The sequence below is a fragment of the Asterias amurensis genome, chromosome 7, assembly GCF_032118995.1.
Source record: "Asterias amurensis chromosome 7, ASM3211899v1".
Taxonomy (NCBI): Eukaryota; Metazoa; Echinodermata; class Asteroidea; order Forcipulatida; family Asteriidae; genus Asterias; species Asterias amurensis.
The window spans coordinates 13,722,169-13,746,551 of NC_092654.1; the positions used below are offsets into that span (position 1 = coordinate 13,722,169).

At 38.8% G+C, this 24,383-nt stretch overlaps 1 protein-coding gene across 2 annotated transcripts in view; it reads left to right on the forward strand.

The window, feature by feature from the left end:
- The window catches only part of LOC139939509 (activin receptor type-1-like), a 73,297-nt gene that overhangs the window by 27,364 nt on the left and 21,550 nt on the right, over positions 1–24,383 (forward strand). The window contains exon 1 of one of the 2 annotated variants that reach the window (XM_071935478.1): positions 15,335–15,600. The exons of the other annotated variant lie outside the window; for it this stretch is intronic. The gene's annotated coding sequence lies outside the window, so the exon portion shown is untranslated. Of the gene's footprint in view, positions 1–15,334; positions 15,601–24,383 lie in introns of those variants that run through there. 2 annotated transcript variants of the gene reach the window in all.

The window sequence follows — 24,383 nt, forward strand, 5'->3', positions numbered from 1 at the left end:
AACGTCCCCCATAGGAAAAGAGGAAGTACGTTGCAAACCAAACAACTCTCATTGACACCCTTGCTCTGAAAGCTCTGAGCCCGATTTCGTGGATCTGTTTACCGTGGAATTATGCGCGTAAGGTCACCATTCTCAGATTTCACAGTGAGCGCTGAAACTCTGTGCTAGCTGTGTAAGCAAAGACTGCATTGAAACAGTGCCCAATTTCATGAAGCCTTTTAGCATGAAAAGTGGCTTAGCACAAACAAAATTTGCTCAGCAGAAATCAGCCAAAATTCCATGAACTTAACATCATTACAACTGGCGCCCCGCTCTTTTTTAGCATAGCAAAAAAACTGTGTAAGCCCTGTTAGCCATGATGTATGCACAAGCATTTAAGCAAACTTTTCTTGCTAACCTGTGAAATGCGCTTACATTTTTGAAGTTCAGACTTCCTGCTTCTTTTAAAAAAAATTGTTTTCCAGCTACAGTAAGCAGAGCCATGAAATTGGACACTGTTTCTACATGTACACCATATGTATGAGAGTTCTTTTATGAGAGTATGGAAATAAATGTATTCTTGAATTGAATTGAATTGAATGTACAGAATAATGATAACGGCAAGCGCAGTTCAAAATAAATGATCATTGCGCTTCGAACATTATTACCACCCCCCCCCCCCAGTCACCGGGCCATTTAGTTCCATTCCTTAAACCATCTCAGCTCCCTGGGGAGTAATTACCGCCTGTGCTGCAAAGTTCATTATGTGGAGAACCAAGCTAATTCAATCACGCAACCCATCCCTTCTCTCACAAATGTCTTGCTCAAGGAGACAAGTGTCATGACCAGGATTCGAACCCACACCCTGATGACTTATTAGCCACCAGAGAGACGACACGCCACATAAACATAAATTTCTTTGTGATATGAACATAAATATAAAGACCATGTGCTGTAGGCAAGGCCAACCCAGTTTTAGTGCGCCATTATCAATACATTAAGGATATTATTAATTTAACAAAGTGATTCCTATACATGCATGAACACTCTAGTCTGCAGTAAAAAAAGAAATGTATGCGTCCACATGAAGGACTTGAGATAAACCAGATGTTGAATTAGATTGTAACACAACCTAATGTCTGACAGGCCGAAACTGAATTCTAAGTTTTCAAGATCATAAGATTAATTTATAGGTTGCATCAATTAAGTTGAGATAATGTGATTTAGAAGAGTTGTCTTTCAAAGGAGAATGCTCAAGGACTGTCAGATGAACTTCTTCCATACATCTTAAATTTGAAAGTGTACAGTCTGATAAGCGTTCATAAATGAACAGAACATTTTGTACACTGCGTGTGTACAGTTTTATGATAACGGCAAGTGCAATTCAAACGAAACTTGATCACTGCGCTTTGAAAATTATTCCCTCCAGTCAATGTGCCATTTATTTCATTTCTTAGAGACCTGCTTGAACGAAAATGTCAAGTCGTGAACTTTGCCGAATTTCACTTAAAATATTTTCGCTATAAGGAAATTGAGTCATATGACTATTTAAATAGATTTTAATTGTGTAAAAAGACAGCCATTTTGTATACCCTTATCCAGCACTTTTCTGAAAGATTCGCGAAAAGCTCCTTTGTTTAGCTGCATTGTTGCAGAGTGGAGGTAACAATGCAAACTACCAGTCATGACGTCAAAGCATTGTCTTTTTGACGCGCGCCGTCAATGGCAGAAGTCTTTTTAGTTTTTCAACATCTTGAGGTTGGGGCCTGAATTTTTAATCAATAATTGCGAAAAAATTGAGTGTACACATATATCAAAATTGAATTTAATTGGTGAACAAACGCAATATGAACAAGTTAAAATAGCATTTCCGTTATAAAATTCCGTTCAAGTAGCTGTTTAACATCAGCTCAGCAAGAAGGCAACAAAAGTCAAGGGAGAGATTGATCATTGGAATTAGTGCAGGATGGGTAATCCTGAGCGAAGAGATGTGGTTCTTACACACTACAAGTGTCCGAGACCTAAACAGGAGAGAGTCATCATGAACGAAAAGACAGAGTGCTTCCTTTGACATTTCCTTCCAATTTTTGAAACAATTTGTTACAGAGGCGAATTCCTATACAGCTTAAAGGAACATTACAAAGTTGTTTTTTGCTAACAAAACAGTTGTTGGTAGTGAAAGCACTTTTAATGTAATCCACCATATACATCAACTGACAAACCTGTAGAAGTTTGAGATTGATTGGCCATCTGGGTCACGAGAAAATAGTTAAAAAAAATTATTATACATTTTGCTTACCATAAAATAAAAAAAGAGAATAATAAAACGCTGACTGAGCGATAAAACTCATCACATGACATTTCAGACAGAAATATTTCAAGGGATGTTTTCTACTATCATCATTAGAATGTGTAAGTTTGATGTAAATCTGTGATCTTAGACGAGTTTTTTTCTTACCAATTATGTTGTTCCTTTAATGTATGTACACTAGAGCTGTCATTGTGAAAGAGGTTCTTCATGATGCTCAGTGCAGGATGCCAATACATCGGGGTATTTTATTTGAAAATACCGTTTAACTTCAGTGAAAACAAAAAATGTCAAGTCGGACTTCCCCGGATGGCTATTCTGCCGTGATTTGATACAAACTATCTTGCAATCGGTTCGCAGGGCAATGTCGCCCTGGACAATAACGACCGACCTATATCTGTCAGCTGAAAAACACCTCTTGCCAACACGAAGGGGGGGGGGATACCTGCTTGGATGCAGTTTTAGCAACAAGGGGGGTTCGGGGAGAAGCCAAAATAAGGTTAACTGCCATCTGTGTTCCCATCGCCATAGCAACGCCATAGCAACAGGGAGGGGAGAAAACCCCAAAATGAGGTTAACAGCCACCTGAATCGGCAAACCTTAGGCAAAACAATTAGGGAATACGTGCCACACGGTTTGTTAGTAATTGTCCCATTCCCAGTGCCAACAGCACTTACTGTACCTTGCTCTGTGTGCTCCCCCGATATTGACTGATAATTGATCAGCATCGATTAGGGTCGAAACAACTGCCACTTTTAGCATACGGCAAGTGCCGCCTCCCTCCGGATCTTGATTTTGTTTTCTCTTTTTAACTGTCATTACCTTTTTTCCTTCCTCCGCCTTATTTCCAACCATTGCTGAGAAGACTTTTCCCCGTCAAGACCTTATCGCCGTCTTTCCCCTGTTTTCACCCTTTGATATTTTGCCTCGGATGGGAAACTGATAAACTCCGGCACTCTCTAACATAACACCAAAGGGACAGTGCTGATTTGATTTGGGCCGGCGCTGGTTCCTGACCAATCATATAATGATGTAGTTATCATGCGTAATGAGGAGGCCCCTCAGGAGAACTTGACATTTGAGAAAAGAATTACCAGAATGCTGATACTTTTTTTTTACCTCTTTGTCTTTACATGATTGAAGACAAAGATCAATTACTCATTTCTCGCTTTTTTTGTGTGTGTATAAAAATTGTATTATGTCGACAGTGTGCATTGTGCGGCAAAGTTGACGCACATTGTTTGCAGTAGTTGATACGTGCAAACAGAATCAAGCAGTGTAAATTTCAGTTCCTGTACTTAAGAGAGATCCATACTTTACGAATGCAAAATAAGTTCATGAATAAAAGAGCTAATTTGGTTTGCATATTACTGGACAGTGTCTACATGTTTTGTTGTACATGTATGCACATTCGGGAAACGGTTGGCTACTGTTTGTCTGTTAGTGTGGTTAATGAGAGAGACTCACTGTCGAATGAGTGTAAAAACTCTTTCCTAATAGTGTGAAAGGGGTGTCTTTGCAACACGTTTATCATTGGCCACTATGCAATCAGGGTTTGCCTTTTACTTTTTTTAGGGGGACCAGTTTACATACATAATGGGTGTGTTCATTTAGCTTCCCTGGGTCGACCCGGTCTGCCCCGGTACGTTCAAATAGCTTTGACGGGGCTCACCTGGGTCAGCCCCCAGTGCCCTGCTTGTGGAGTGGGTCACTTGGAGGTGACCTGAGGAGCATGCCAGCACCAAGAGAGGGCGAGTGTGATCGTTCGATTACCAGGGGCTCAGGGGCTCACCCGAGTGAGCACTGAGGGGTCGACCCAGAGAAGCTTTTTCTGACAGCTTTTTCCATTATCAGTGGTTGATGTTTTATGGCTCACTTCCATCACTGTGGGACTTGTAACTCGAAGCAATACTATCACTTAAATTGTATTTACATGTAGCAAGGGGACAGAATTTTTGGCCGTTCGACCATTCTTGTGGAAAAAATCATGAGTACATGCCCCCCCCCCCCCCCCCCCCGAAAAAATAAATGCTTATCAGAATATGGGCGCCAGCCAAATGGCGTTTCTCAGTATACAATATTGTCGCTTACCCAAAAAAATTCTATAAAGGTAACATTTCTGGTTAAGTAGCTCTATGAAATCAGGCCCTGATACCATGCCCTGATTTGACCCCGAGTACAAAGTACGTCAGTGAAATACCTATCTATATATGTACTTCATTGTACCATGGAGGTAAATTGTACATACATTTCTCAGTATACAATATTTTTGCTTAGCAGAATATCTTAGCAGAATTTTATTTCTAATGGAAATATTTCTGGTTAAGAAGCTCTAATTGAAATCAGGCCTTGATACCCTGCCCTGATTTGACCTTTTTAATGTACAGCAGTGTCAGTGCAATAGCTACATGTACATTTACTGTACGTACATCCACTGTACGTACATCCACTGTACGTACATGTACGCTCTAAATAGAGAGAACAACAATATGGTGAACTTGTGAACACTGACACTTCACATCTGCTGTAAGCTGACCCAGGGGATGTGGTCATTTTGGAGGAAATCTACCAGAAATGACTCAGGCAGTCTCTTTAAACCATGACCAAAGCCTTTTTTTTTTAATATCCTGACAGACTTACAGAAACAAAGATGGCTTAATCAGCTCAGTGAACCCAAAAGACCATTGTGAACTGGAAGGATTAGAACTACACCATGGCGTGCATTTACATATTTACAGTGTAATATGTCGTATTAAGTTTTGATAGTTTTTGTTTTGGGATCCTGGTATACCATTGCCAAAATGCCTAAGACAAATTTGTAAAAAATCATCAAAAATGGTTTGTGTTAAAAGTAAGTTAAATAGCGTGGCCAGTGTAAAAAAAACATTGTTCAAGTAAAAAAAAAAAAAAAAGACAAATTTCCAACTTCCTAGAAATTCTTTTCTTTTTAAAACCTCCTTCATGTGAAACATACAAGAACTGACAAGAAAAGAAAAAAGAAAAAATATGTTTGTGAACAAAGCGATAGCGAAAAGAAATTCACAAACATCTTGTAACAAAATGTGAATATTCCAATAAATTGAATGCCAAGCAAGTAAAACTTTGGAAAAGACAGCAATAACAGTTTCATTTGCTGATTCTTAATACTGCCACACTTACAAAATTGTAAGAACAAAGAAGGCTACATGGACAACAAGTTTCATGGTTTACTATTTTCAAAACTGCTTTTCTTAGCCCTAATTCTCTGAGACAAAATAACAGTTTATTTTAGGTTTTTTACACAATAACAACAATTTTGTTAGTTAGTTCTCTTTCCTTGTTTTGTTGGAAAAAGTGGGGGGTGAGACTATGGCCGTGAAAGCTGTTGTTGATAATGATTGGGGTTTATGCCGCCTAATTTATCAATTGTTCAGATTCACAGGCCATGAAATGTGTTTTTGTCACCTCGTGTTGGCCTCTTTGCCACTCCTGGCAGATCAACACTCAAAAAAGTCCCTAACCTTTAGAAGTGCCCTATTGAGTGTTCTATTTCAACCCCCCCCCCCCTCCCTTCCCTTCCATGAGGTTTTAGAAAGAGAGAAAGAGAAAGAAAAAAACCATGCAAAGTCTCCCCCAGGTGCAAAAAAGGATAAAATCGAAATAGAAAATCAGCCACACTTTTTCAGGTATATTTTAAATTTGTTTTTGTGGTGTCCCCCCTTCCTGTTTTTTTCTCCTTTTCCTCCTCAATTCCTTCTTACTATGTTAGGTTGATAACCTGCGATAATATGTCGAAAGCCCCAGGGAAGATCACAACACTGCACCAAAAATAACAAGGCAGATTTTGTGCACTCTTTTGTCAACAGTTTTTTTGCATTCTTCTAACTTGTGAAGTTGGGTTTGTGAAACTGTAAAGGGACACATAACCTGTGGTTCCGTTCACAATTTCATTTTTGGTTATTTAGAAGAAGAAAAACGGTGAGAAAAAGTCTTGTGTAATGTACATCCATTCCCTTTTCAACTAAGGGGGGGATTTTGGAGGTTTGTCTTATATTTCAATACAAGCTTGCTCGTTTTGACTGAGGAAATTAGTTTTTGTGTAAACCTACACAAAAATATTATATTGTAATATATGCAGACTATGTATAGTGTTCACAGAAATGGAACACAAAACAGGAAATGACCTGGGCCAAATTTTATAAGGCCCAAAAACTTGCCTAGCAAAAAGAAAAAGTATTCCTTAACAGAAACAGGTTACCAGCCAAAATCACATTAAGTTTACACCATTGTGACTGGTGCCCCACTTTATTTTTGCTTAGCAAAGAAATTTGTCAAACAGCCTTATGAAATTGGGCCCTGAATGTGAGATCAGCGCCAACAAATGATGAGGAAATTCATCAGGTTATCGGTCAGTCACCTACCATTATTCATCAGATATTTGAGTTGAAAAAAAATATATATACTGGAGCTGGATTTGAACCTGCGCCCTCCTGATTAACATACCGGCGCTCTGCCACCTCACCCATCTATCCACATTGTTAGCGGTGTTTTCCTATTTTGTTTGATATTGTGAGGGGATGCCAGTCGGATGTCTTTTAGCCTGTGACCGTCGTACTGTATGTGCCAGGGATGAGGGATCATACCCAAGTTTGCCATACACCCATTGAAGTCTTTTGTTAATTGACTTGGAGGAGCTCAATTCAAAGAATTGTAGGGTTGCGTTTCTTTTTAAATTAACACAATACTTTGAAGATGTTTACACCTAAAACTTTGAATTAACACAATACTTTGATGTTGCTTCCCCTTAAAACATTAAATCAACACAATACTTTGATATTGCTACCCCCTAAAACTTTAAATTAACACAATACTTTGAACACATTACACCTAAAACAAAAGCAGATGATTTAAAACAAAATCTTATTCCCTGAAGTACAAGTTATTTACAACAAGTGTAAATTGTGTTCAGCGTTTCTGTGAAGTGTTTTACTCCCCAAGGAAATGATTCAATGTACCAATTAACAACTGAATGAAAGCTGACATCTTAAGACATGTATTCCATCCAGAACAAGCACTACCCTTATTTCTTCTGATTTTTTTCCCCCTGAATACAATATGGTATGCAGATGATGAAGATTTCTTCCTCGTGTGTGGGGGAAAAAAAGTACAGCTTACCCTCAGAGTGTTTGAGAAAAAGAAGAAAAAAAACTGACACGAAAAAAGAACGAAAAAAAAAAGCCTTCCATATGCTTTCCTTTTGTAATGCAAACACAAGATCTGCTTCCTCACAAACTGTCGGCAATCCATTTTACGTCCTGGACAGAAGAAATTTAAGACGATTTTCTACTTACCAAGGGCCTTTGATGATTATTACAAAGGGTCTCCTTTGGAATTTTCACAACTACCATTCTACACCCCCCAACCTATATGCACAATACTTTAGCTGGGTTAGCTGGCATTTGAAAGGGGGTTTTGTCCCATTCAAGCCCCGGAGGGGAGGAACCGGTAGAGATTGGGTGTTATAAATGAGCATACTTCGCACATTGCAGAGTGCCCTCGAGGTCAGGACAAGGCCAAGTTCCGACTGATGAACCAGTCCTGAACCGAACACTTGTTCACATCAGAGGACCGATCCCCCCTTTCTTCCCTTCCCACACCCAGTCCACAGAGAATGTATTATAACATCTGTTTTTTTCATTTGCGAGATCATGTACTTTTCCCAGTTGTTGTGTTTGGGATATTAAGAAAAAGGAATCAGAGCGGTACCCTTTCAGTTTTGACTGATGGCTTTCAAAGCCAGAAGAAACCACACACACACAGACTGGGAATGAGTCAGTGCTCATTGTAGGTGTTCAACACCAATCTAAGGTCTCGAGATAGACCCAAGGCACTCACAGCAGTTGCCCCGGTGCCCCGGGCCCAATTTCATAGAGCTACTTTTTTTTTAACACAAAAAGTACAACAAAATTATGCTTACTGGAATAAGGTTACCAGCCAAACTACCATGTCACATGTACAATTTGTGACTGGTATCCTGCTCAATTCTGTTTAGCAGACGATTGTTAAGTGGTATTTTCTGCTCAAAGCAGCTTCATACAATTGGGTTTGCTGTGGTGCCCTCTGCAAGGTTCCAAAGCAAACTCACATTTTCCTACATAGAAAATGCTCCTTACCAGAGGAACATCGCTGTGCCCCTTCAAGAGTGGAGTTCATTGAACTTCAAGGCTTGCAATATACACAAGCGTAAACTTGTCTGCAATAGACTATTTTAATTTTGCGCGTAGCAAAAACGATTTAAGAATTTGATTCAAAAAAAAATTCTATGATATCAACTCTATACTTTTGGTTTGCAATAACACCATGTATGTATCTAGTTGCCAGGCAGAGTTTGTTCTAAGAGAACTGTCTTTCTTTATTCTACTACCGCAAAGTAGATTGATCGGATGCCCGGGATGTTCTGAAAAGAACTGTTCTGTTTTTTAACTACTATCCGGGCGGAAGGTATAGAAAAAAAGAAATAAAAATACTTTTGTTTCTGTTTACAATGTATATATAGGATTATTTTTTTAAATATAAAAGAAATAACAATGGGGACGGCTAAAGTTTTTCCCTCACTTTTATTGTATAGCGTTAGTAATGAATCAAAATGCGCTACCTTATTGTTTGCGTAATCACAAGTACAGGGGATTCACTTTTATTAAACATCGGAGTAGACGGGAAATAAGGTTGAAATGGGTCTTTCAATAAGGGAATTAAAGTAGGGTGGTAACTGGTTGGCCGGTGTTTCTCCCTCCCTTTTATTGTAGTCCCACAACGAGGATCCACACAACAGATTATTGCAACGACGGACGGGCGGACGGACGTAGCGTGTGTGTATGTAGTAATGTATCATGCAGCGTGCACATTAAGCACATGTACACACATGCGAGTTCGTAAAGCTAGCAATCTGTTAATTGCGCTGCTCAATCTTGAGATTGCACAACGGATGTTGGTGGCACCGTTTTGAGCGATGTTCGCCGACGGGTTGCGCTACGCCCTCGCATTTGCGCCGCCTGGAAATAAAATTCCCAATGTTACTGGACTCAACAATCAGGGTAGGTTGAAAACGTTTTGTTTGATCCCCCGGAGCGGCATAGTTCTTTGCGTACGTCCGTCCATTCACCATTCTGCTGTTGCGGTGTGCGTGGTTGAGCTGAAGAAACCGCTGGCTGACACGAGCGTAGCCTGGATGTCTGACGTCAGTATATAAAGATCGTGGGATAAATAGACAGGGGACGAGTCTATTTCGCTGAGACACGAGTATAGCTTGAATGTCTGACGTCAGCATGTAGAGATCACTAGGATAAATAGACAGGCACCAGTCTAGTCTAACCCGAGTTGCGCTGAGATGGGGAGCTAGCTAGCTGAGGGCGGTTGATAAACGTTTTACAAAGGAAACATGGAATACAATTGTGGTGGGATTTTCAACAGGTTTTTGTCATCACACAGGCAGGTTTTTGTTCTCGTTTAAGAAAAAATTATTTAGAATATTTTACAAACAATCTTTCTTTTTAAAAATGCCCTTTTTTCTCTTAAATATTTATACGTCGGCTTACAAGCCGCCCGGAGAATAAACCGCAGGAGTTCAAAAAAATGTCAAAATCAACATATAAACCGCGGTTTATAATCCGAAAATTACGGTACCCAAAGCAGGTTGTTAATTTCTAATTTATGTAAATGAAACAATTTGTTAAAATTCAAACTAAAACAAAAATCAAACTTGTATGATTGCAAGGTCATAAGCTATTCCAATTTTCTGGTGCGCTGGCACCTTGGCGGTGTGCATGCTTTTCCTTGCCACGTTTGGATGAATGTATGGAACAACTCCAGTTGTTTTTCTGTTTTCCTTTATATCTTAAACCTAAACATCAAACAATTCAAGTAACTTCTGTGTAGCAACAGCCTGACATACTGCAAAAGTGCAACTTAACCATTTGGGATACGAAGCTGCTGTTATTCAGTTTTGTTGTTGTTTTGGGTTTGGTTTTTGTCCATTCTTTTTTCTTTTCTTCAGTTTTTATCCTCACTGTATTCAAATGTATTTGAAATCATCTGGGTACATGTCTGAACACGCCATGAATTCCCCACTTGTACTCGGTGTTCCATTTCCAATTCCCGTCCCCCTTTCTTTCCCAACATCAAAATGCCAGAAAACTGCTTCTAAACCCCAGCTTTTTCACCCGTTTCCATGGAAACCGGAAAGGCCCTCGAGATACCTGGGCACTTGTCCAAATACAGCACCATAAAGAATTGGAGTTCCAAAGACGTTTCTTCCCCCTACTGTATAATCGTAGTCAGAAGCTACTTGTTAAACTAGACATTACATATGTGTTGTCTTTTTCTCTCCCTTATTTCTCCTTTTTTTCCCCTTTCAAATGTGCCACTTGCATAGTCTAATGTTGCAGGATGTATTCACATTTTCCATCTGTTGACATAAGGTACATTATTTGCTGTATAAAGTACGTTTGTACAACTGTAAGTTTATCTGAAACGCGTGTGGATGCAAGTATGTACAATGGTATCACGGTACAATGTATACTATGCACTGTCCCTTTGCCATGCCATACACATGTACTAGTAAGTTGAGGCATATAATTGTACCTCAATGTTTTGTACACAGACCTAAATGTGTATTCTATTCGCACTTAGAAATTTTAACATCTTTTGACTCGTTCATATTTGTTCCGTTATTTTGACAGAAAACCAAAGAAGATTTTAAAAAAAATTGTCATTTTTAATACTCTTTATTCTCATTGTCGTCTAGTTACTGTATCACAATTTTTTGATTTGTGCATCTAGAGCAAGGAACAGTAATCGTAGATGTTGAACCAATGTTTGTACGAGAGAGATTGGTTGTTACCAGCTTGGAGTTTGCCAATTTCCCTTGAGTTCTTCAGGAAGTGAATTCCAGAGTCTTGGTGCTATGTTGGGAAGGGCCCCCATCACCCATCATCATGCAGTACATTTTACTTGGAATTTTTATTAGGTGGTAAACTCAGTAATGAGGCAAAGTTGATGATTTGGCCTTGTTGGAGTGGGCTCAGTTTTATGGTTGTCTCATTTTGTAAGCTTGGCCTCAATAAAATACTACATGTAATGTTGGTATAGGCCTCGATGCATATATGTGGTGTTTTTATGACTGTCTGATACTTCTTACAATAAATGTTTCTCTTTGGAGGTGGCCTTATCGAACACGTTTCTCCTGTTAATACTGGTTTGAATTCATGTGAGTAGAATTGGTTTTCTCCTATGCCATGAAGTTTTTTTCGCCAGGGGTGGATTTCACAAAGAGTTTTAGACTTTAGTCTAGCCTTAAGTTTTTAATATTAAACTCCTACGATACACATGCTCACTTCATCCTGTGTTGTAGTTGGCAACCTTGGCATAAGGTTAATTGCAACAAATTATTTAAACTCCTTTTTCTTTTTCGGGACTATGCATAATATTCCCCCAAATCTGAATCATCTATTGCTACCCCCCCCCCCCCCAATATATGCATGCATGCATGAAATGTGTACGCCCCGCTTTACATGTGAGTCCATGCAAGCCAGTGCAGTGAAATGTAGAAGTGTACCCAGCCTTTGTTGCGGCCAAACTGCCAATTAAATGTTCCTTTCAGGGGAGTTAAAAATTCGCACCTGGCCGGTCGCTAGAGGCCTGTTTATTTACCGGGGTTCCTGGTAGGATCCCGTGAAGCGGAGATCAGAATCTGCCAATCATACACCTTGTTAACTATTCGGGCCAAGGTTGAGTATCTTGACCTTTAAGTGTTTTTTTTATTTATTTTTATTGAAAAACAGATTTTCACTTTTTTAATGTTTTAGTGGTTTTCACGTTCGTGATGAGCCAGATATTTGTGAGTATCTTGACCTTTAAGTGGTTTTTTTTTTGAGAAAACAGATTTTCACTTTTTTTTAATGTCGTGTTTTATTGGTTTTCGCTTAGGTGATGAGCCAGATATTTGTGATTATCTTGACCTTTAAGTGTGTTTTTTTATTTTAATTTTTTTTTTTTTTTTAGAAAACAGACTTTTTCTTTCTCGTTTAATGTCAGGTTTTATTGGTTTTCGCTTTGGTGATGAGCCAGATTTTTGAGAGGGCTTGGTAAATTTGTTAAGAAACAGAGAACAATGTACAGTCATTAATTTTTTTATAGAGACATGACTAAGTGGTTAGCAAGAATGTAGTTTGCTCAATTTTCTTGTACCACAAGATGCATGCCAATGTAGGCATAATATTTTCCCCTTTTCCTAGTTTGATTTCCGATTTTGTTAGTACCAAAAAAAGTCAGGAAACTGTTAAAAGCCTCCTGTTGTACAATGTACATGGTACTAATTTTTCAATCAATTTTAAAGAGTCAAAAGGTGTCACAATGTTTTTATTTGAAGTTTACTTTTTTGAAGTGCCCTTATTATTTCAAATCGTTAAATAAATAAACTACCGGTAACTGTATGTTACATTTTTCTTACACCATTGACAGATGACCATTTAAAGGCAGGGTATGTTTCTTAAATGCTAGTATTTGACAAAGACCGGTGTCTCATCAAATTTGCAAGAAAAAATTGATGGAAAAAAAAAGTACTTCTGAAGCCTTTCTTTGATTAAAATTATGGGGTGAAAACTGACAACCTACCTCTTTCTGTAAAACAAAAACTACATTACTTCAAAGGGGGTCGGTTATGATATCAACAACTCTCCAGTTCACTTTTCCAAGTAAGTATTTAAGGCCATTAACTACTTGAGTAATGACCAAAAGTCTACCCTGCCTTTAAAGACATGTGCAGTGTTTTGATCCAATGCTGTGTTGCAATGTGGCATCCCCCACCCTAAAGTGGATTTGAGCAATAATAAGAAGTGACAGTATTTTGGGTACAGTACATAATATTTTTGTCCTGGGTGAATCATCTTGGGGGTTGATAGAGTTAGAACAGGGATCTATCAGTGTCAGCTGGTACATGGCAGGGCCTGGAATTTCCAAGATTGGTTCTCGACCAATCAAACTTCACAGTTTGTTACCGAGGTATAACAACTCATGATGAGGCCACGCCTCAGCCATCTAACCATCAAAACTGACACATTAAAAAATACTACAAATTAGAACAAGCACTGGGCTACATGTTGAAATCAAAGTTTTACGTGTAAAATAACCTCCCTGATGCTGCAGAAAGTTCTCTAAAAAATAAAAAAAATTGTCCATGTTCTGATGAAAACATTTGAAAATCACGCTAATTCAGGAAACTTTTCCCCTAAAATGTTGACATACATGTAATTTCTAAAATCTCTCTTATTCTTATCAAAAAATCTCTCTGATTCTTGTACAAAAACCTACTCAATTGTTGTACAAAAATCTCCTCAATTGTAAGATGCAAATGTCAGCAGCTCTGATCATGCTCTGATGTACTCCTCCCTCCCATCTATATCTATTCGGCCGGTAACAGTGTATATTTGCAGCATCATGTATCAATGCACAACCTGTTGAAGCACAGATCATAACACGAGGGACACTCCGCTCCATTAGGCAAAGTACCGGCTGTCCCAACTGCTTTACAGTCGGAGCAATGGCTAGCATGCACTATTCAACCTATCTTTGTGGTCGCCAGGGAAAAATTCCATGCTGAAAATGTACAGGCTGGCACATACTGCACATGCAGGTGTGTACAGTATGTTGTGTGTGACTACTGAGTACTACTGAGTACAGACTCAGGCTTGTTTGCTGCGTTTTTGAAAGGGCGAGGGCACCAAGGCATTTTCTTATTGGTAAAGGGCACCCTATGAGGAAATTGTAAATTTCTACTGGAGCATATTATTTTAAGGGCACCAAGGCAGTGACCAGGAGGCATGGAGGCATTCGCCTTTCTTGCCACCGCGAAGTATCAGGTCTGCTGACTATGTACTTGATGGGTGATACTTGTAAAATTGTATTTAAAAAAAAACCATAATACATATTTATAATACACATCTATAAAATACAGATAATAATATATTGGTTTGAGTCCCGGTCTTGACCCTTGGGTCCTTTAAAGCAAGACGCTTAATGTAATTGCTTTGTAAACAGGTAAAGCTGTAAGCCCAGTGTGTTGTGTAATGCACGTTAGAGAACCCTGTTAAACTCAAACATGTATTTCTAAGAGAAACTCTTTGCTCCAGTGTTTCTTGCCGTGACGGATGAATGCGACACTGCACCTTGTAAACTCTTATAAGGTGCTGCATAAAGGGATCTTTTTATTTCAAAAGCTTAAAAAACTTGTCTTGAAAAAAAAATGCTTTGAGATGCCTGCAGATAAAGCTCTATAGAAAAAACAATTATTATTAATATCAAATACTTAAGTGTCACTCTGATTATATGCAACAAGGTTAAGCATTTAATTCATTCATCATTCAACTAATATGCGCAAATATTGTTTTTACTGGGTAAAGAATTGTTGTACCGGAATGATTTCTGAAGATCGATTATTGAATTTCTGGTTGATTTAAAAGGTCTCTTGAACCTTGACAAAACTTGTGGAGTAATATACATAGGTTCTTTGTGTATGAATATTAGCTGGGCCCCGATGATCAGGCACACACGTTGAGTCTAAATTATGTGTAGCAGTGACTGCTCAAAGTATGTGCACAGTATATTTTGAAATAGTGCCCTCGTATAAGATGGTATACGGCTACGACCTGCCTGCTGTAGCGTGTGTGTGTGTGTGGCAGTTGAGTCAGTGCCAACGGATGGAAGGTACATGTTCTGCTACTAGTAGTCACAAGTGCTGGATAAAAGTGTAAATGGCTTGCATACTGTATAACAAGTTTGGGGAAATTAAAACATGCGCGTGTTCATCACCCTACTCTGAAGTGAATAAGTGCCCGGCCCGGCCACCGCTCAACTTGTAACGTCAGCTACACAGGAAATTGTTTGGCATGATTTTGATTTTTTTTTTTTTGCGCTGCTCACCCCCCCTGGCCATAGCATATATTGCTGATTACAATGCAATGCATTTAGGCGTTAATGGAAGAAAAATGTGCTGAATAAGGCTACCGGGTCAGAGTGTTAAGTGCGTCGTTCGTTCGGGGGATGGATTGAGTTTTGATTTTGGATTTGTTGTGTGTGGGAATGGAAGTCGGAGCGAACAAGAGGTGGATTGTGTGAGTGACAGCAAAGCCGCTGACAGGTGTCTTGTGTGAGGGGATCGTCTCAACTAGGGGGGACAAAAAGAGAGAGACAACTTCGCTGAAATACTGAAGGCAGAACATACTGATCAGTGATTGTGTAATCTTCTCGTTGATTGTTGATTGGATACAGTTTTCCGAAAGGTAAGGTTTTTGAGAACACGTGTACAATGAATCTACAACTTTTGTTGTCGTATGATGATTTCTGAAATGCGTAGTACAACAATACATTCATTTTTGTAATCGAAAACAGGCATGTTTTTTTTTCTTCAGAATTTCATATGAATGGTTGTTACTTTGTCATGTGTCGGTTGTACTTTGTACGCCAACACAAGAGTGGTCCATCTTCATTCACAACTGCCATTTCTAACGTGATACTCGCATTGATAAAAAATCTACAACTTCTTTTGTATTATGAATAATTCTTAAATGCGAAAAACAATACATTCATTTCTGTAATCGAAAAGCAGGCGTGTAACTGTTTTTCATATGATAGGTTGTTACTTTTATATGTTGGTGTCATGTGTCGTGTGTACCATGGACGTACATGTAGGAAAAGACCATGGTTGTACTTTGTACACGAACACAAGGGTGGTCAATCTTCTCAATTGTCATTCCAAACTTGATACTCGCAGTGAAAACAAATTTGATGAAATGTCAGATTTGTTTATGATTCTGTTTGTGTAGGATAAATGGTTTTGTATTTAAAAGTACTTGCATGTTATGTAGTGTTTATTCTTCAGTAGTTTTTAGTCGACGTTTGTTTTGTGGTTGTGACCAGTTGAGGATGCATTACATGTGATAGGCCTGATGCTTCACGGAGGCAACAAAGGCGATTGCCTCCATGCCCCCTGGTCATTGCCTTGGTGCCCTTGAAATGCTCCAGTAGAAATTTAGAATTCCCTCATGGGAGCCCTTTACCAAGGAGAAGATGCCTTGGTGCCCTTTCCCTTTCAAAAAAAACCCCATACAGGCCTGACAAGCCATTATAATTTTCTTGTACCATTTACTGTTAGGGCTCAACTGTGTACAACTTGCGGAGAATGATTTCAAGAAAGGAAAAAGAAGAGAAAAAACCCCCGCTTGAAACACCACGTTTTCAACAAATCACCTGTTTTGCTCACCCTCTTCTCACCCCCCTACACAAATAACTTCCATCGTACCGGTGCCCAAGGCCCCTACAGGTCCCTTCCAAAACAACTTCTTTTTTTTCGGGGTCGAGCATTTTGTAGCAGCTCTCCCAACGTTTTCATAAGACCAGACCCCTAAAGAAAACACTTTTTTTTCTTCTCTAATTCTCTCTCTCTCTCTCCCACTCTTCTGTGTCCTTCCAACAACTGCCGGCAGAATTGCACAAATGCCCACATTTCCACGTCCTATAGTCATCCAAAAGCTCAGAGTATATAGTCTAGAGTTTTTTTTAATTCTGTGGGTCTCCAGGTGCTAGGACAATGCCCTCCCCAGACCCCCTCAAGGGAAACCGAAAAACCCTAACATGCGTTTCAAGACAGTATGTACTGAATAAACAAAATAAGGGGAGCATTGATGGTAGGTACCCCTGTCTCCTTCTCAAACTCTCTGCCTTTTTTTTCCCTTTCTCCATCCTCCCTCTTTTTTTTGGGTAAACAGTGAGGTGAGAAGAAGAAAAAACCCTGACGTGAACAATATAATTGAGTCAACCTTATGGAGTTTTTGTAGTCGTGGGATTAAGTGAAACCGTAGCTCTACACATGTGAAAGGATGTTGCTTTACAACTTCACACATGTAGGTTAATAACTGGGTAATTTAATATTTCCTTGCACTCCTTTTTTTTGTGGTGCGAGTACGAAGTACTTTCTGTTTCTGGCGCGCACAGTGTTTAAGATTGCATGCTGTGAATGTACATTTGTATATTTAACCCACTTTATACTGGGAAAGGTTTAGGGCTCAGTTGTTTAGTGATAGGGGATACAATAGAGGAATTGGATCAAGCCTAAATGGGGTGTGTGAGCTGTTTCCCACAAAAGACTCTCACCTCTTAAAGTTGACCAAGTGTTTATCTTCGTGGAGCTGAACCACAATGTTTTCTTCTTTCAGATTTGCAATGTACGCATCTGCACGTTGAAGTTCTTAAATTACAGCAAATTGTACAAAAAAGATGCGCCTTTTTGAGGTATGGTGTACACAATGCTAGCAACGCTATAAGGTTTGGGTTAATTTGTGTGTATACACCCAAACCAAACAGTACACTCCTATCACGTCCGCCATACCTTAACAAAAACTTTAAACAAAAAATACTTGAGATTAATCGTTCTTAACATTTAAAATCAGGTTGACCATATTTTCATCGCTGATGAAATTCAGTGATTAAAACTTAAGAAAAATATGATTGTGTCTCAAGTATACGTGGTGGACTTTTGTAGAATAAGCCGACACTAGTCTTTGTGCCGGAACAATCGATGTACTATAAAAGTTGTTATTGGCTCCAAGCATGAGACAAATGAATGTGGAAAAGGAAAAGTTTAATTATGTGTGAAGATCGCAACCAACCTGAATTAAAACTGCATGAATGTCTAAAAAAAAAAGAGATAGTATCATGCCCCGTGGGCCGGTACGTGACCAATTCATGAAAAAATGTAACCATCGCTACGACGACATACCTCCAGAAATGGATTCATTACGAAATGTTCACAATCCAAATGCCACTTGACCTATTTCATATTGTTCTGGAATAGTGCACACTCGGGCGAGTGATGATAATAATTAAAGGCAGATGCCCAGCACTGATAATGTTTCCCGCGTTGGGACTATCCGGGGCAGAGGGACGGTAACACAATACCTCCGACGGCACTCAAATCAGCAGCGGACGATCCGTGCTTCAATCGCTCGGCTCGTGCGTTTAGAGCTCTGGTGCGTGACAAATGGCTACGTTTCCTGCCCATTTCACATCGCTGCAGAAGAAAAATATTAACAGTGATGAAGTCATAAGTGATTCGCTTAAAACTTGATCACGTCGAATGTATGTTTTTTTTTATTGTTATTGTCGGTGGACAATTGACAGGTGATTTTGTGCGTTTTTTCTTTCTTCGTACAGTCTGTGATTGGAGGGCATCATTAATTAGGCGTGATGTCTAACCCGATCATAACTTGGTTGATAAGTTATTGGTCATTGAGATGAATCTGTCATCACACGTACTTTGAATTATGAGTCCTGTTAGGGGATATTGGACGCGACATCCCTATAGTAGAAGATTCATCACAACATGACCCGTCACCTAGTATCATTATCTCGGGAAATTTCCTGCTGCGAAACAATTGAGTTATAGCTCATCATCAAGCCAAAGAGGTGTGTCTCTGTTAAAAAAAAAAATAATCAGCACGGATCTGTTGATGGAAATGCATTCACTTCTAGCTACTGATTTCCTAACAGATGTATAGTATTGAGAGTTGATGTAAATTCAGGGAAAATGTGATGAAGCTCCGTTCACTTTTCGTTACATGGGGACACCTTCCTGAACGACAGTCAAGGTATGGAGAATTGTTCTTATGCATGCCTGATGACAAATTGAAGCACTTTTTTACACTTGCGATACTTTTGTACATTGGTGATAAATGGCTGGATGGTTTTATCTGATTCGGGAATGGCCTCTATTGACCTGTTCCATTACTTCTGTAATTTTTGAAGGGACAAGTGTCTTTTTTTCCGCAAGATTTCCAATTCCCTTCCTTGCAGAACACCATACAATTATTTCTAAAAATTTCATTGAACTATTTAGTTATAAACTCTAGTAAAAACGATGGAGACGGTTCATGTGTTACTAATTATTAGGGACGATTCTTTCTGCATGAACATATTCGCTCTGGTTTTTCGGCAATATCTCAAAAACAAGACTACCTTTTGAATGAAGTTTTGACGTGTTATTTTTACACGCATTTATATCTAGAATTAAAACAATCGAACCGTAAAAAACAAAGGTGTACTATGCCTTTAAATTAAGTGAAAGCTGATTTTTAAACCAAGTCTGTTTGACCCTTTTGTAGTTTTCTTCGCACATATTCAGTACGTATGCAAAGTACACCTACATGACCTACTGCAATAGATAGTTCCCAGTAGACGCCATCTTCACAAGCAACTTGAGTCTTGGCTTCTAGCTGCAGCAAATATTCTACATTTTCCTCGCAGCCAAGGTGGTTCACTGACCTCTCATTGTTTTGATAAACTCTCTCGTACATGTTGTACATCAGGGCGGTACACATGTAGTTTAGCATAACACATATAGTTGTGAGTTCATAAAATGATTTTTTAAGGAAAACCATGCAATTTCAAGGCAAATTTGTGTGGATCGTTATACATGTAGTCTACTTTTGAATTATCTATCTAACCATATGCATTTCATAACAAACGGTTTCAAACACTTTTCAACGACCAACTCGTCCGATCCAAGGCAACGTGTTCCTTTAAGTGTCTTGCTTAGGGACACAAGTGTCACGGCTGGGGATTCGAACCCACACTCTGCTGATCAGAAACACCAGAGTTTGAATTCGGTGCTCTTAACCGCTCGGCCGTGACATTGGTAACTTTTGAAAGTTTGCAAAGGCCAAGACCAAGACAACATGACAGAGGTCATGGCCTCCATGGTCTATGTGTAATTCCAGGCCTGTACATATATTTAAGGCCTAAATTTGTTCAAATTTTTCACATAATTAGTATAGATCTAGGATTTCAGGTACAGCGTCTTAAGTGAGTTGTTTTTGTCCCAGTGGGAAGGGGTGGAATATTATAGGATAGGGGGGAAATGCCTCTAGAAACACAGCCAACATGTGCACCTGTTAGAATGTTCAACTTGTGTATCTTCCTTCATGTCATGTCTCATGTTAAAGGGTTGCTACAGATCGTTGCTTTGTAGTAAGAGTTAAGCTGTGTCAGAATTTGCGGCTACAGCTCTGGCTACGGCTGGAGTGTTGCATCATTAGGCATTGAAGAAAAGGATCCTTATCAACAGTCATGCAAATGTAGAGCTAGTTGTAGCCACCAATCTTACATTAGTTTTCAACCAAACAGTCAGCTTGTGAAATTTTCTTTTAAATTTTATGGTCACATTATGGTGAAAAATTGTCATAAATTTTTCTACAGCCATAGCTGTATTTGTAGCCACCAATTTAGTACGGTCTTACAGACCATTCGTTCCCATTCATTATAGTTTTCAACCAAACAATCAGCCCTTGAAATTTTCCTTTAAATTTAATGGTCACATTTTGGGATTTTTCTGCAGGCTCATAAGTACGGCTTACCTTGTTTTAAATATTATTGCCTGTAACCTTGAATGCTCTACTTTTATGAATATGTAGGGCTTGAATTTGTTATTGTAATAAAAATCAGAAATGTTAACAGGACTTATACATTGGGTGCGCTCGATTAACTTCCCTGGGTCGACCCCGGTGTGCTCATCCAAGTGGCGTATTTTTTTGTTTTCCAGGATGACCGTGGGCACTGATAATTACCCCACGTTCGTACTGGCCTCCAAATCGGACATCGAGCTACCTAACCTACCTGAACAACAAGCATGATATTCTTCTTGAGTCCGTTTTCCGATTTAGTTTGCCCTTGGAAAAATTTGAAAAATTGTGATTAAATAGCCTGGAATGTCTAACAGCATACACCACATGTAAATGTACATTGTGTACTGCAGGTCAGCCCTTTTACTTTGTAAAATATTCCTACTTTTGTCTTCTGAGCAACAAATATTATGCCTGCCTATAATAAAATGTATGAAATTAAAAACAAGTTCGCCGAGATCACTAAGCGTGGATGGTCCAGATGGTAAAATGTCTGTGTTCTGAAACTCCAAATTATATTGCCCAAGATCCCAGGGAGGCTCCGCAATTCATGCCAAACACTAATCGCTTATGACGTGAATCATAATTCCTGTACAATTAACATGTATACAATACATGCTCTTCAGTCAACTGGATGGGCTGGACGCATTTGTCATTTTCGGCAGGGCGATTTTAAAGGTGTTGTGTAGAATTGGTAAAGAGCTGACGAAATAGGCACAGACGGTGTTCATGTTTTGGTTGATCAACCATACATGAAATATATTACAAACTGTGAAAAATTGGGCTTGTTTTGTGAGTTGTGAGAACATGTTCTGCAATTAATTTTTATTGTAACAATCAAAATCAGCTGTTGAAGTTTTAGTTTTTCAGAATAAGAAAAAGTTTTCATAAATATGAAAGAGGGAAATATTTCACAGAAAAAAAAAAAAACAGTTCTACTCTGAACTTCATAATCAGCAAGCTAAATTTAAACTTGTGTTTTTATCTAATTCCAACCGTAACAAAATGTACACGTAGTAGCTTTAAAAGGGGAGTTTCCATTTTTGTTTTATCTACAGGAAATGTTGCGTAGAGAGGTCGGTTTCTTCACTCTTGATAAAAATTGCTCACTCTTTGTGATTTGAGTAAAAAATACTTTTAAATTTTGAAAAGTACAAAAAGTAGCTAAGCATTTCCTCACTCCCCCTGCCACTGCCCCTCCAAAAGGGGGCAAAAAAGAAAATCTCAGGCTACCCCCTCCCTGTGTATTACGTATGTTCATAATACACACTGCACAGCCCCTCCTTCCGTTCAATTCCACCGCAGACTAAGATTTCCTGTCGCTGCGTACCATCCACCATGCTGTCTTAGTTTGTACACGTGTTGAGATAAGCCCTCTCCATCCACCATCATTTGCGTATTAGTCTTTGTTGCATGTACGTGTCTTTGTTCATATGGAATCTGGATTTGTTTTATAACTGTTGTAGCCCGGACAAGTAGAACGTAATGTAAGTACCACAAACTATTCAAATCAAATTTGTCAAGTTAACAAATAGTAGTTATTGTCAACGAAGCAGGTGTCATTTTGTGCATGCTCCGTTTCAGTTTTTGCAGCTTAAAGGAACTTGGCTGCCTGACAGATTATAAAGTTGCATACAAGTTTCTCTTTACACAGTGTGTTCTTGTCACTGGTGTACAGTCATGTTGCGTCAGGAGTGATCAAGTTTTTCCTCATGGAATTTACATACTGAACATGTACATTTACGATACATGTAGGTACTTGTGTCCACTCCAAATGAAGTAGTTCTTCCTGCTTAACTTTGATCCTTGATCTTTTTATTTGGTGGGTGTTTCTTCCTGCCTGTTGTTGTCTTGATGTCCCATGTGACCGGTTGGCAATGTTTTGGCTGACTGCATTTTTTAAATGTGTGGATCTTTTGTTGCTTTGTATAATCTAACTTCTCTTATTTTTTGAGAAATTTAAAAATGTTGTTAACGAAACAGCCCTGCATTTGTGCACAAATGAAATCATATCTAGTTTATATAGTTTTGATATTGATTGTATACAAGTTTGTATTTGGCCAGTGGATGTCAAGTTTCTATGTTTTTTTAACAAGGACAATAAATAAATCTGATCTTTTTGTTCTGGCCCACAGAACAATCAGCAATATTTGTGGTAGTCTGTAAATTCTTTACCATATTTTGGTCAGCCTTTGTGCAATGTACATTTACTGTACTCAAAAACAAAAAATCCTACTTTTTTCCCAAGGGCCAAATATCACGCCTGCGTCCATTTGTTTGCTCAGTCCCTAACATTTTTCAGCTAAGCATTTCCTCACTCAAGACGCTGTGACCTGTGACAACATATGTTTACGAAAGAGCCACAGAGCCTGGAATTCCTGCAGGCACGATTTGTACACAGCCTAATGGAAGAAATCAGAAAATCTTATGTTTTATGGAGATTGCACTGTCTAATTCTTATCAACTTTTGATATGATGAAAGGGGGAACATCTCAAAACTTGTCCAGCTTTTACTTTCATAATTCTTGGATTTATGAGGAAACTATGACACAAAATTTCAACTGTCCCACCACATCAGTCTTCTTGCATTTTTTATTTTTTTTTTATCAGGGGAAGTGCAACGGAAAAAAACCTTGAGTAAGAAAATAACAAACATGGGCCCGATTGTATAATTGGCAAAACACCTGGCCGACACTGTGCGCCACTAGGTCATTGGCACTGAAAATTCCAGCCCTAACACTGAGCCGGATTTATCACCTGAGTTCGTTACTCGTATTTGTTTCTGGGGGCTAAACATCCACACATTTAATGCAAATCCCAGAGATTCGTGGCAAGACATCAAGCTAGATGCTCTCAGGGGGTCACTTGGGCGGGGGAAACAGGAGGAAAATGAAGGAAATACAAGAAAGAGGCGCCGAAAAAGGATAAAGGGGCCTTGTGGGGTTTTTTCTTCTCGTGGTAGTTTTTCTTGTGTGTGAAGGCTTGGTAGGTGTTTTCCAAAAGTACATTTAATCAATTTTTTTATTAATTGTCCTTAGTTGTGAAGTTATCAAACATGAATGAGAAATTGTTAGATTGTTAGAAAGGAACTTTAACAAAAATAGGTCAGAGGAAAATAGAAGTGAGGGTTTCCGAATAAGAGATAAAATAAAGTAACGCACCTAGGAAAGAAAAATTGAAAATTGTGGTTTAAAAACGAAAACTGGTGTACATGAACAACTTTGTACAGTGTACATGTAGTTTGAAATACACAATGTACTTTAAAGCAGTTTTGAAATACTTCCAAGAACATTGAGTACTGACTATTATTCCGACATTCTGAAATCTCTGTATTTAGAATGAATGCTTAGTTAACAAACAAAAACAAATCTAGAAAGTTGTTAGTGTTATTAATTGGGTCTGTTACCAAGAATTGAAAAACCACTAACAATTTTCCACAGGGTTTGATGTAATGTTGGATCTTTGTGACAAGATAGTTGGAATGCTTGTACATGTATGCTCCCCTCCCCCCAAAAAAAGAAAAAATATTAATGTTGCTTTCCCATCCCTTTGTGTGGTTCTTTCTCCAGAGTTGCAGGAAGACGTTTTAAAACAGGGTTTTTAGAGTATGT